At 35.5% G+C, this 13,503-nt stretch overlaps 1 pseudogene across 3 annotated transcripts; it reads left to right on the plus strand.

The window, feature by feature from the left end:
* Positions 1-9,097: 9,097 nt before the first annotated feature.
* On the plus strand, positions 9,098-11,532 carry LOC148012051 (putative sugar phosphate/phosphate translocator At5g25400 pseudogene; annotated as a pseudogene). Of its 3 annotated transcripts, none has more exons than XR_015689082.1 (3): positions 9,098-9,609; positions 9,877-10,053; positions 10,204-11,532. The product of XR_015689082.1 is annotated as a putative sugar phosphate/phosphate translocator At5g25400 pseudogene, transcript variant X1 (transcript). The 3 variants fall into 3 exon arrangements; XR_015689083.1 differs by having other exon boundaries at positions 9,962-10,053; XR_015689084.1 differs by having other exon boundaries at positions 9,967-10,053.
* The last annotated feature ends 1,971 nt before the right edge of the window (positions 11,533-13,503 follow it).

Consider the following 13,503-nt stretch of genomic DNA (forward strand, 5'->3'; position numbering starts at 1 on the left):
AGTATTAGGCTCAATATGAGAGACAACAATTTAATTCAGCTAAGTAGTGCCAAAGTTGTGTTCTTACTATTTCTTGCAAAAGCATTGAAGTTTTTGTTAGGGATATGGCACGTTATTGATTTGTAGGTCTCAAGGTATAACTAAGGCCAATGCTGCTCTTGATGCAAGGGGTCCTTACCTCAACCTGTCTAAATGTGATGTGAAAAGGAAATAGACAGTGCAAGAAAATAGAAGAAGGAAACTCTCTCCATGACCAATGATGAAGAGATAAGAAATACTTTGATGATGTTGGTATTTATGAAGCGTTAAAGAAACATTTGTCCCAAAGCATCACCTTCCTTTCAACACTCAAGGCTAGCCTTAATGAGACATGCTACTCATATAAGCTTACCATAGCCTCCCGTACTCAACAAGAGTTCCATGGTCATGTTATGTTTGTTTAATTCAAGTTTAGGTTTATTTGAAAGCTAACATTAGGAAAAAAAATGAACTCAAAAATGGGCCTTTTAGGCCCCCATCTATAGTTAGTACCCCCTTTCATACCTCTAAAGAATGGCATCAGAGGCTTGTCCCCTTCATGCATATACTTTACCATGCAAAAGTTTGAACATACAATATTGTTTTTATAGTCCCAAAACAATTGTTTTTATACATAATAATAGCCCATGGATTAATTAGCGTGCATAAACATAATAATCCTTGCAATGGATCACCCCAAAGCGCCCCTCTTTCTACCTTATTTCCTAAGTGTAGGCTTGTCTGCAAGCCCACCCACCATGACCTCCTCTATTGCCATATGCTCCCCTCTAAGGTCAAGCTCCATAACGTCATATTGACATCGATAGTGGTGTCTACAAGGATGTTATATTGACATTGATAGTGGTGGAGGGGGACAACCTTTGGACTAGGAATCACACAACTGATTTTTGTTGTAGTTACCACCCTTCTTGTTACATCTTGATCATGTTTATGCAATGAGACAAGTCCCCCCTTTGACTTTGAGGTGGAAAAGTCTACAATTTTTTTTGTAACATATCTTGAAGCTTAAAGATATTTGGTAATGGAGATTGAATGCTAATGGTTGTTTTGAAAGCATGGAATTGATTGGACAACTTTCGTGTAAGTTGCATGACATAAACATCATCTTTGAGTCACTAGCCTTCTCTAACTAATTAACCCATCAGATGGAAAAGCTGTTGTACTTATTCTACGAGATTCAATCATTCTACCTTGAGCTTGACCAAATTCTCTTCAAGTTGGTCCCCTAAGTAGCATTATTTGGTCTGAATAATGACTCTTCAACGTATTTAACCCATTATTCAGTATTTTCTTGAATATTGGTAGAATAGTTGAATTAAATCATTTCCAATAAAAAATGTGTAGGCAAAAAAAAAGTCTTCAAACTCTTTTCATCTCATTTCAAAAGCTCTTCAAATGCCATCTCTACACCCTATAACCTTGTTCCAAAGCACCTTTCAATTAGTGTCATGAACATTGTTAGATGTTGCTTTATAGGTAATATTTTATTGATTGTTTTCTTATTTATTATTTTAAGATAATTTATTATGTTGGAGATTTATCTTATACTTCAAAAGTAATTTTAATTTGTGAAATTAATTTTTAATTCTTTTTAATAATTTGGTTTTGTTAAAACACCTTTGTCTTCAAAAGTATCTTTTAAATTTAGTCTCTCTTTCTATGTGTGTTAGAGGTTTATCTTGTACTCTAGAATTGGGATATTAAGATTATCATTTGTGGTGTATTGTGTGAGCGGCTTGCACTGACACTCACAACACAAGCTAAAGACATGCTTGGATTTGCTATTGCTAGTATTTGAGACTTGCCGTAACATTAAAATAATGTCTAAGCAATAAAATATTCATGTTTGTGTGTGTTAAAGGTTTGCCTCTCACTCCAAAATTGTATTCAAATTGTGTAGTTTTTGTAATTATGTTACATTAGAGGCTTAGACTCACACTCACAATACAAATAAAAGAGTTGCATAGATTTGCTACTACTAGTATTATCCAACCTGACACAATGCATTACATTAGCCCTAACACATTGAAGTACTCATTTCAATCACCACACCTAGGTGGCTTAACAACTATCATAGTTAGACCAAGCATTTAAGCGAGAGGCTTCCCTCACATTGTAAGATGAGTTTAAGATTTAAGGTTCTAATACTTGCATTGTGTTCAATTATAGGATACTTTCAAATTTTTAATTATCAAACAAAATATCTTTATTTTTTTATTTTTATTCAATTAGATTATGTATTTTATTTTATTATATTCATGCAAAGATTAATTTTTATTTCTTTAGATCATGATTGAAGTTGAAGAATCCATAGTGGCACCTAATGTGTAAGATGCTAGCTTAGATTATAATGAAGCAAATGAAGACAAGAGCAATAGAGATTTGGAAATCAAGATCTATCAAACATTGGACATAACTAGGAGGAAGATGACTTGGAGAGGAAGTGACTTTCTGTTAAGGAGGTTACATAGCTTTGCCCAAACCGGTTTGTGCATGACACTTTATTTTGCACATCAATCAGGGTACAAAAAATAGCCCCTCCAAAAATTTCATATATCCAACACACACGGTTGGCTAGAGTTCTTTTAGCAAGGTTCCTTCAACAAGAAATGACTTTTCCAAATAATAGTTAGACCTCTATCAACTTTGTCCAACAATGTTACATGCATTATCTTAAGTACGTGAGTAGATCAAAAGGACAAGCCATCAAATGCAAGAGTGGGTGAAGGACACATTGCTAATAAGGAGTAAGTGCAAAAAGAGCATGCTCCACAACCCCCCCCCCCCCCCCCCCCCCCCAAAAAGAGACATGCCATGCTACTACTTGAAGAGCATGATAAAATTTTAGGTATATCAATGCAAGGAGTCACATTGGAATCATAGGGATACACTATCGACGAGCTGATGGCACATAAGGTAATATTACAATAAGAAAATGCAAGTTCTAATGACTTGTCAATGGTTTTGAGGATGCAAATAGCACAAATACAAGGAGGGATGACTACTTCTAACAATTCATTAGAGTCAAACCCAAGTGATAGCTCATTTGACAGATTAAATATGTCGGATTTTGATAAGTGAAAACTTGTAAATACAATGCTATATAACACATTAACAATGCAACGTTATCGACGTTAAGCAACATTTTGACAAAATGAGCAAACTTTATTACTGTAAAGTTTTGTTTTAATATTGTATATTGATTTATTATGTTCATAAAATGCAATGCATTATATATACAATGCATTACACATACAATGCTATACGTGTATCAATTGTTTTGTGTGAAGTATTTAGTAGAAAAAGCTAGTTTGTCTAATGATCTTCATTGATGGTTTGTATGTTTCCATATATCACATATGCATACATGTATGGAAGTATGATTTGGTACTTGGGACCAAATCACATGTGGTCCTAATCCAAAAAGCTTAAATTACCTATCTTTAGTGATACAAGAAAAAATGCATTGTAGATTCATACATTGACTTCAAAGATATATTAATTGCAAACTTTAAGTGATGATTTATGAATTATAAAATACTTCAAGTACCAAATGCCAAGTTTTATTCATAGATTTGTTGTTAAAACATGAGAGACAATTCCAATACATGAATGAATCATGATATAGCATGCATTTTCTTCAATATTGTTATTTTGAAGTACACAAGAATTATTATTTTATTGATGATAAAATTACAAACATAAAATGCTTGAGTATATATAAATTTTGCTACAAAACGACTTTAATATATTAAAAATAAATCACAATAAAAGGGTTCTTGATGATGAGGCTTAGCAATTGATACAACCAAGATTGCATCACTTGCACAACCAAGAATACATTTGCTCCTAATCTTGTATATTCACATCAAAATATATACACACAACTTGTATATACACCAAGATATATACAAACAATCTATATATTCACAAAAATATGAAGATATATGGACCCGTGGATGTGCCCCAAAATTTGTAGAGGATACAAATTTGGTCATGTGGTATAATGCTTTATAGCATTTGAGGTACACCCAAGAGTCCATGTATCTTCATTGTGTTGAAATTAAAGGCATTGGCCCCACAAAATACAATGATGTAGTGGATACACAAGAAAATACATAAAATGGTGGTAATCTACCAGCTTGGAGTAATCACATGTATCTACCATTTTATATATCATCTTATGTATCCACTACGCCATTGAATTTGTAGTCAATATCTTAGCATAATTGAATTAAGAAAATTACTCACTAGTGTGTGCATGTACCCAAGTGTGTAACTAATTAATGTAACTATTTTAATTCACTATTTTAATTATTTAACTATTTAACTACTTAAAATTTTAATTATTTAAACTAATATAATTGTTCATCTATTTGAATTGATATCAATTTGCAAGCTTCTTGGTAATTCAAGCCAAAAGCTCGAATACAAGTCCTCACAAGAATGGAAGAACACGAGATTCTCCTAGTATACAAAGAAAGTTTTTCGATTGAAGTGTAAGCAATATTTGGCCATTTCTTAAAACAATGACATGCCACTAAACAATACGATTGGATTTTTGGGGCCAACGTGAAATTCAACCATTATTGTTCTACAAAACGCATTCTGAATAATGCAAAATGCAACCTAGAGAGTGGATTGACTACTCTACCTCTATATGCAATGTTGAAGAGGGTGAGAGGAATATGCCTCTACTAATGAAACAAAATGCCCCTTTGATGTGTGGTCTAGGCTTGAAAACACCTTGTCAATCTCCTTTTGTATCATGGTATAACTTGCACAACATGTTCACATGTGTAGATATTATTACCCGAATATTAAAATCCAAATGATAAAATAATTTCCTATTTTACATACATACATACATGCATGCATGCATGCATGCATACATACATACATACATACATACATACATACATACATACATACATATATGGCTCATTATCATTCTCAAACTCTTGAAGGATAAGAAAAATCAAAATAAAACCAAAACGATTTTATAAAGCTAGAACCCATTATAAGGATTAGAGGTATTACAAGAGTGTAAAACAATTCACAATACCCAACATTTGTAGTAAAGATTATGAGCATCATTCAAGTGATGTATATAAATGCTTATGTGATGGAATAAAAGTTTCAAAATTATTGTAGTTCAAGCGATGAACTCCATTGCTACTGTTGTTCTATACATGAATATAAAGTGTTCATCGATTAAGTGACATTTTTAACTATGCCTATTATGCCAAATATATTGGTACAAATTAAATTGTGTCATATAAGTAATGCCAACAAATTTTTATGACTCCCATGCTCTCCCTATTGAAGCAAAAGAGAGACTTCACACATGCGCATGCGCATACGCACATACAACAACAACAACAACAACAATAATATTGGAGTTCTTGGAGTGAGCTTCATCTTAGATGTGTTCTTAGAGTTCTTGGAGTTCATCCACTAGGTGATCCAATATGTGTTCTTGAAGTTCTTGGAGTGAACCATTCCTGCATGTTCTTGGGCTAAACAAGCATATTGGAGTTCTTGGAGGATGCAAAACAAGCATAATATGTAAGGACATAGGAATGACTAGAGAATTACTTGTTAACATTGAGGCAAGATGTTATGTGCATTTGGCACAGGAATGGCTAGAGAATACTATAAGACTAAACTAAAATAGGGTGAAAATGAGGCTAACTGCATATAAAACACAAAGATTCTCTACCTGGAACTGTTTGTGTACCATGTTAGGTCACATTGATGTGGTTGCCAGTTCTATTAGGAAAGCTATCACAAAGAGGGAAAGTCTAAAAATGGCTAAAAATGTAGCTGCATATGGCTAGGAATGGACGGATGTTAAAAGGGCTAAATGTTGTTGTAATAGCAAACGCAATCAACAATGATTGCAAGTCGGGACTACATCACTCAAATGAACAAGTTGTGAACACTTTCTGTGGAGCTGCACAAACCAAAACTCAATGTTATGGTACATTGTTAAAAATAACATCAAAATGCTACTAATTTCTTTTGTGCTTGTTCGCCTATTTGGGAGGAAAACTTATTCGCAACATGAGATAGATTTAGCACAACACTTGGGAAATGTGATCGCATATTTGTGGACACGAACATTCATGTTTCACCTTATTGGGCTCTAAACATAGAATTAAATTTGAAAAAGATTTATTGAGTAGAAATGGTGTTTTCTTTCTAGAAGTCTAATTTGGTAAAATTTGCTTTTTTATGCTCAAGTAAATATTCAAAAGAAGCATTGTGCATATCACATGACTTTGATGCCACTCTATGAGAAGATAAATTATCAAGTGGTGTATAGTATTTTAAACATTGTCCAATATCAAATTTATGTTGTGAAAAGAAAGTTTTGAGAGATTTTATGAAAATTACAACTTTTCTTTTGGAGATTTAATTAAATTTCTAGCATATATATTAAAAGTATCATGTACCATTTGTATTGCCATCATGTGACAAAAAAACGTAAAGGTACGAATTGTCGGATCTTGCCATCTTTATAAATAAAATAGTTGACTAGAAGCAAGTGACTTATTAGTGGATGCAAAGTTAAATTGATTCACGATTGATATTTTCTTGACCAAGAATCATGTTTTAAATACATATTTTCCTATTATATGAGCTATCTCCAAGTTTCTTACTACTCTAATTTTAAACATTTATATTTACCTAGGTGAAGAGGGAAGCTGCTACTTTTAGTACAAAAATTTCCCACTTCACATTATGTTACCCACGTAGGGTTGATCAAGGAATAGTAAGGTAAAGTTGAAAAGTATAGGTGACTTTTATGTGTACCTTGTGCAACCCCATTCATGTGTACAAATGCATTTATGAATCTCATTCCCATATACGACTAAAACATATGCTTACTCTCTAAATTCAAATTGTATTTAATGATAAGGATTAGTTAAAGAGTAAATGCATCTATGATTGTGCTCATCAAGGAGATTGCATGGCATCTTGCATGTTGTCGGTGACTTCATTAGTTGGAGCAGTCATGTTGTAAGATGCAAGTTTTCTTTATGAGCTAAGTTGAAAGGTTCACCACTCTCATGATGTGCTCAAATAGGTTGCAAAGAACCTCATGCATGGCTATTGCTTACATTTAAGGAGGGGAAATTTTCCATGAGCTATAGGCCAAAAATTGATAAATGCATGCTAGATGTAATGGCTCTTATAGGTCATTTCATGGCTTTTTCTGTTATTTGTGTTATGTGTAACAAAATATTAGAAGATAGAATAATGGTTCTTCCTAGTCATACCAAAATATCACAATATATTTTTTAAAGTCACCTATCTTTTAGTCTCTTTCTTTCTTTCTCCCTTCATGTTCATTCTCCCTCTTGCACGCACGCACGCACGCACGCACGCACGCACACACACACACACACACACACACACACACACACACACACACATTGTTGTAACAGGAGACATTAATAGTGCACAACAATTTGGATACACATGCTAGCTACCCAACATCTCCTAGTCCACTAACATATTTAAAAAGCTCATCAAACTAAGCTATGTAGAGATACAATGTCTAATTATATGATCAAAACCTTCACCCTTACATTCTAACACCTAAGTCTTCTCTTTAATGTCTAGATTGCCATTGAAGCAAATTTGCTAATGTGCATGAATGGACCACAACCATCAATTATAACATGCAATTTGGAACCTGTTTGCTATTGTACCACAACCAGGATTTTATATCTCTATGGTGAACTTATTTTGCTAGTGTTTTTTTTTTTTGGGATAAAACATGCCTTGTTAAGATTTGTTTCTTGTTCTTTTCAAAGTTGAGCAAGGCTCTTTGCAAGAGAGTGTACTTCTTATTCAATATCATCATTGTTCATGCAAATGAAGGAGATTGTTGGAATGGCATGCATACATATAATGGTTTAGGATGGCATTGCATATTTGTCACCAGTATGCAAAGGCTTTGTCCCACACTGGAGACTCCCAACCTGGCAAATCCAATTAATTTTTTCATCCCACGAAATACATTATGGGGGACTTGTAAAAAGTAGGGAGGGATTCCAACACCCATAAAACCTCGAATTAACAATTTGTAAAGATAACCCTCTATGCAAACAAGTAAATTATTTTACTTAAAATATGCAAGCTAATATCTCATTACAATTGATTGTTAGATATCTACGTGTTCCTAGAGAGGTGACTCATAACAAGGGGAAGATGAAAAGTAGATGTCTTGCTAAAGAAAGTCCAAGCCATATTTGTATGCTTCCCTAATAAAACTTTTGAAATTGAAGGTTTTAATGGGATTTTATCTTAAAAGGCAGTTAGACATCTCCATGTTTCTTTAATCTAAAAGCTAGGACAACATTGCTTGTGGAGTATCCCATGTTCACAAAATGCGAGTTCAAACTTTGGGTTGCACTTCATCGACGACACAAATCTATTTGTGTCCAAAATAGTGCTCATCTTCGCGAGTCATGGAGGATGTGCATAGAATGGTTGGACATTATGCACACATACCTGAATACAAGGCCATTTCTTGCTCATGTGTCAGGTTGGGAGGACTAGCTAAAATCAATGCTCTGTCCAATCTCTTGTGCCTTTCCTTTGGTATAAGAATGAATCATCATGATTGATAACCATCTTTCAAAAGGATACAAGTATCTCAAGCTCACATTTTCTACAAGATATCATTACTAGTCTCAAAAATGTTGAAGAATTAAAAGGAGCTTGTAATCTTAAATCTTCAATTTCTAGAAAATTTTAAAGTGCCCACCAACCCCAAGGGAAAATCAAAATTTTCTTGAGTACACTTTAGCCGGCTAACAACCTTAATGGAGGCTCTAATAACCTTAGAAGGTAGAGGTACTGAGGAGAACGTGCCGACTGAATTGTGTAATCAATGAAGATAATGTTTTGTTAAACCGTTTGACTCTCTCCAAATGCTATATATATATATATATATATATGTTGCGTGTGCATCTCTCTCCATAATAGGAAGCTTGGAATGTGTAAGCATCATGCTTTAATTCTTCCACTCTCTCTCTCTCTCTCTCTCTCTCTCTCTCTCACATTCATGGAGAATTGGCGAGAAACAAAACCTTATACGTTATATCCAGCGCCAGTTTTCAAATCCATTCTCCTCTCTGTCCCTTGCGGAATTGGCAAAATATAAAAAAACAGACACACATAAGCCCAACAACAAGAAAAATATGGCGCCCATGATTGCCCCCCTTCTTGCTGCACCACCCACTTCTTGACTTTCTCTGGCTTTCCTTTGAAGCCTCTCTCTCTCTCTCTCTCTCTCTCTCTCTCTCTCTCTGTCTGCGTTTCGGGCTCTGTCTGCATTCTGGTGCATTTCATCGCGAAGCAGGGGAGACGCAACCCAACAGAAGCCCGCCTGCCTTGCAAAGACGGGCTGCAACCCTTTTCATGATTTTGCATCTGGTCGCAGGTTCTTCAGGACCCACGTCTCCTTTGTGCAAGCTTTTTTTTGCTGGGTCTCCTCCGACCCTTCTTCTCCGATCATCGCTAGAATCGCACTTCCATCGCCTTTTTCCTGCTGTAAGTCTCCCTCACTTTTTTGTTCCTCTTGCACAAGCTTTACTCAAGTATTTTCTGTTATTCCTCTTTTGTAAAAGGAAGAAAACACTACTTTCGGTGATTTTTCATGCAAAAAAAAAAAAACAGTAATTTAGTAGTTTCTCATATCCCCCCCCCCCCCTCGAAAATGAGCTACATCAACCCATAGGTCATTGAGGTTCTGCCTGAATTGCAAAGTAGTCTTGTCATAAAACTTTAGACACTGTTTCTGCCTTTTTCTTCGTTTAGGTCTCAGAAGAGGAGAGTACAGAACCCCAAACTGCAATCGAGGGTTTGGAGACCAGTAGTCCTAATTTGGGCTTCTCTTTCACAGAACAGGACCAGAACCAGAGGAATTTATTAGAGATCAAGATCCGTTTTGTCCGAAATCGGGGTTTTGGCCTTCAAGTTTTGACCAATTGACAGGTTTTCCATTGTCCACTTAAAGTCTTTTGCTTTCTCAAACATCTGGAGTTAAATTGCTGTGTGGTTTATGCTCATTGTCTTGAGGTTTTGAGAGAGTTTGGCTCATCGACCCGGCACTAAACCTCGGGATTCTTCATATATATGATTCAGGAATTGGAATTTTAGATTCTGCTGCAAAGGAAATTGGAATATCAGCCTTGTGCTGCAAAGGGAGGTCCTTCTACACACGAGCAGTCTTTCCTGTAGCCATGGGAAAGGGTTCTGGGAGTGGTAGTGGACTTGGACAATCCGCTGACTCTGGCTTGCTCAAGAAGATCCTTCTCAGTTATTTGTATGTCTCCATATGGATCTTTCTCAGTTTCACAGTCATCGTTTTCAACAAGTATATATTGGACAAGAAAATGTACGACTGGCCATACCCCATCAGTCTTACAATGATCCACATGGGTTTCTGCTCGGTGCTCGCCTTTGCGCTCATCCGTGTGTTCAAGCTTGTTGAGCCTGTGGGGATGACCAAGGAGATGTACATGTCATCCATTGTTCCCATAGGTGCTCTCTACTCCTTGAGCCTATGGTTGTCGAATTCGGCCTACATATACTTGTCGGTTTCATTCATTCAGATGCTGAAGGCATTGATGCCGGTGGCTGTGTATTCCATCGGTGTCTTGATGAAAAAGGAGGGTTTCAAGTCACAGACCATGTTGAACATGTTGGGTATTTCGGCAGGTGTAGCCATTGCGGCCTATGGGGAGGCCTTGTTCAATGCATGGGGTGTTCTATTGCAGCTTGGCGCCATCGTCTTTGAAGCAACCCGTCTTGTTTTGATCCAGATCCTCCTTACATCTAAAGGCATCACATTGAATCCTATTACTTCCCTGTATTACATAGCACCCTGCTGCTTTGCTTTCCTGTCAATTCCATGGTTCATAGTCGAGTATCCTGCCCTACGTGTGGCATCGACCTTCAGGCCAGATTTGATGGTCTTTGGGACAAACTCGGCATGTGCATTTGCCCTCAATCTGGCTGTTTTCCTCCTCATTGGGAAGACTTCTGCCCTTACAATGAACGTTGCTGGTGTCGTGAAGGATTGGTTACTGATTGCATTTTCATGGTCAGTGATCAAGGACAGAGTGACACCTATAAATTTGATGGGATATGGGTTAGCCTTTCTGGGGGTGTGCTACTATAACCACTGCAAACTTCAAGGTCTCAAGGCAAAGGAAGCACAAAAGAGGGGTGGAGGAGAAGACGAAGAAACTGGAAGGTTGATGGAACTAACTCAGAATGATGATGAGAAGGAAGAAGGCAATCAAATTGGAAAGAGAGAAGAATCTCAAGCTTGAGCTGGTTGCAGCATTTTTATGTCTTCAATCCAGATGTTGATTTTGGCAGACCTAAGCTGTCAATGATTTGAAAAGGGTTGGATGGGCTGCATACAATACAAAATTTCCAATGTTCCATGCTAACTTTTCATCTAAAGCATGTGATTGTTTAGGTTTTAGTGTAATGTTGTCAAATTGATGAAAAGAAAAGCACTACCCTGATTTGCTAGTTTTAAACCCTACATGGTTTTAATTTATGAGTCTAATGCCAAGTGGTTCAAGAATTCCTTCCGATTTGCTATTGGCATGCAAAATTGTGGGTCATTGTGCTAATTATCTCTGTTGATTTCATGACGCTTGTCCTCAAGTTTTTAGCTTTTGAGTTTTTTGAATAGAAAGAATGTTGACAATTTGATTGTTTAATCTTCTACAAAATAATGCACGGTATTTGTTAGAATGATACACTTAGGTTAGCTTTGCATAGTAGTTTTATTTATAATGTATTCTTTACTTTGTTTGCCTCAGCTATTACGGATTTGGCTCTTTGTTGTTCATGTTTGAAAATTTTGCTAATAAGGTCCTATCTTACTGTATTCATTGTAAACTTTGTAACCATAGTTTTTGGGAGGTCCAATGGTTGGATGTATATGGAAGGAAATTGTACATTGATTCACTCTACATGATTTAGAATTGTCAGCCAGACAGTGGTCTTATGGAATATGGTTGAATCTACTAGTGCATCCATTTGTGAGGATGTTATCTAGACTTGCAATATAGGTCTATGTTGCTAGACAAATTTGATTACTTGTTCAAATCAAAGACCATCATGTGTTGTCTTTGCATTATAAGGGTTTAAAATGTTCCTTTCATAGTTGTTAGAGATTAGATGTCCATAGTTTTTGACCACATAAATGTACAAAGTATAATTAATGCTCGATACAACATTGCACCCTCCATAGCTTTATGCATTTAGGAAATGTGATTGGAAGTAGTTGCAACTTTATTAACTCATAATGAGTAAAGGCTTGTTAAAAGCATGTATGTCTTGTAGTCTCAAACATTAGATGGATATTAGTTGTGCAATATGGGTTTTTAATTGAATTGGTATGTAAATAATTGTTAAATTCTTGGGAGTCTAATCAGCATGCATATTTTAAAAGAAATATTGGGTGTCTAATTAGCATATTTATTTTAAAAGAGCATTTGAAATTGGGATTTTTAAGTCTTTGGTTCCAAACTTTGCATTTGGGTATTTGTGGCACTAGTCATATGGGTTCATTACATGCATAATATCTTTGCCAAAGTTTGTATTTAGAATTTGTAAGCCTTATCCTCAACTACATAAGCTTCTAGACACAATCGTTCTATACACAATCATGAATGATGCTCTCAACGTTATGTTGTTTAGCAACATATTGGATTTCATATCAATTCCAAATGCTTTGTAGAAATTGTTAGCTTTCGGTTAAAGAACATGTGATGGTAGGGGTTGATGAGTTTTCAATTTGGTCTTTAGAAATTTACAAGGCTTATTTGAAGATCTTAACCTTTATAGTACACAATCTTGGAGGATGACTTTATCCTCTTTGTCGATTGCCATATTTATCGTACAAATTTAAACAATTAGGATCGTTCCATAGACTTCATGATTGACATTGGATTCCTTATCAATCCCAAGTTATATAAAAAAGCATTAGGTTTTTCTTAATGCATTGCCATGGTAGGGGCCTTCAAAATTTTAAAAATTTTAGGATGCTCTTTGTGGAATGAAAATGAGTTCTCTACACAAAAAAATTAGAGTGCACATAAGCATTACCTTTTCAAGGTTGTTTATAAGGTGAAAGGTGAAGACCATTAGGATGAAAAAGTAATGGAAGTTTACACATCTTCTTTACTTCACAACACAATCATCAAGGCTAAAATTATTATATGTATACAATTGAGCGTACTAATAAAAGAGTTTGGTTACGAGACAAATGATGAGAAACCACAAAGAAAAAAAGGAATTCAAGCTTTGTATGAGTTTCATAGCTTTATCTCAATCTAGGATCCACCAATATTTCTACAATTCAAGGTTGAGAAAGCAACATCTTTGCTCTTGTTGATTAATATTGGCAAAGTTTTATAA

The sequence above is a fragment of the Lygodium microphyllum genome, chromosome 27, assembly GCF_053477565.2.
Source record: "Lygodium microphyllum isolate KBCC chromosome 27, Lygodium_microphyllum_v1.1.10, whole genome shotgun sequence".
Taxonomy (NCBI): Eukaryota; Viridiplantae; Streptophyta; class Polypodiopsida; order Schizaeales; family Lygodiaceae; genus Lygodium; species Lygodium microphyllum.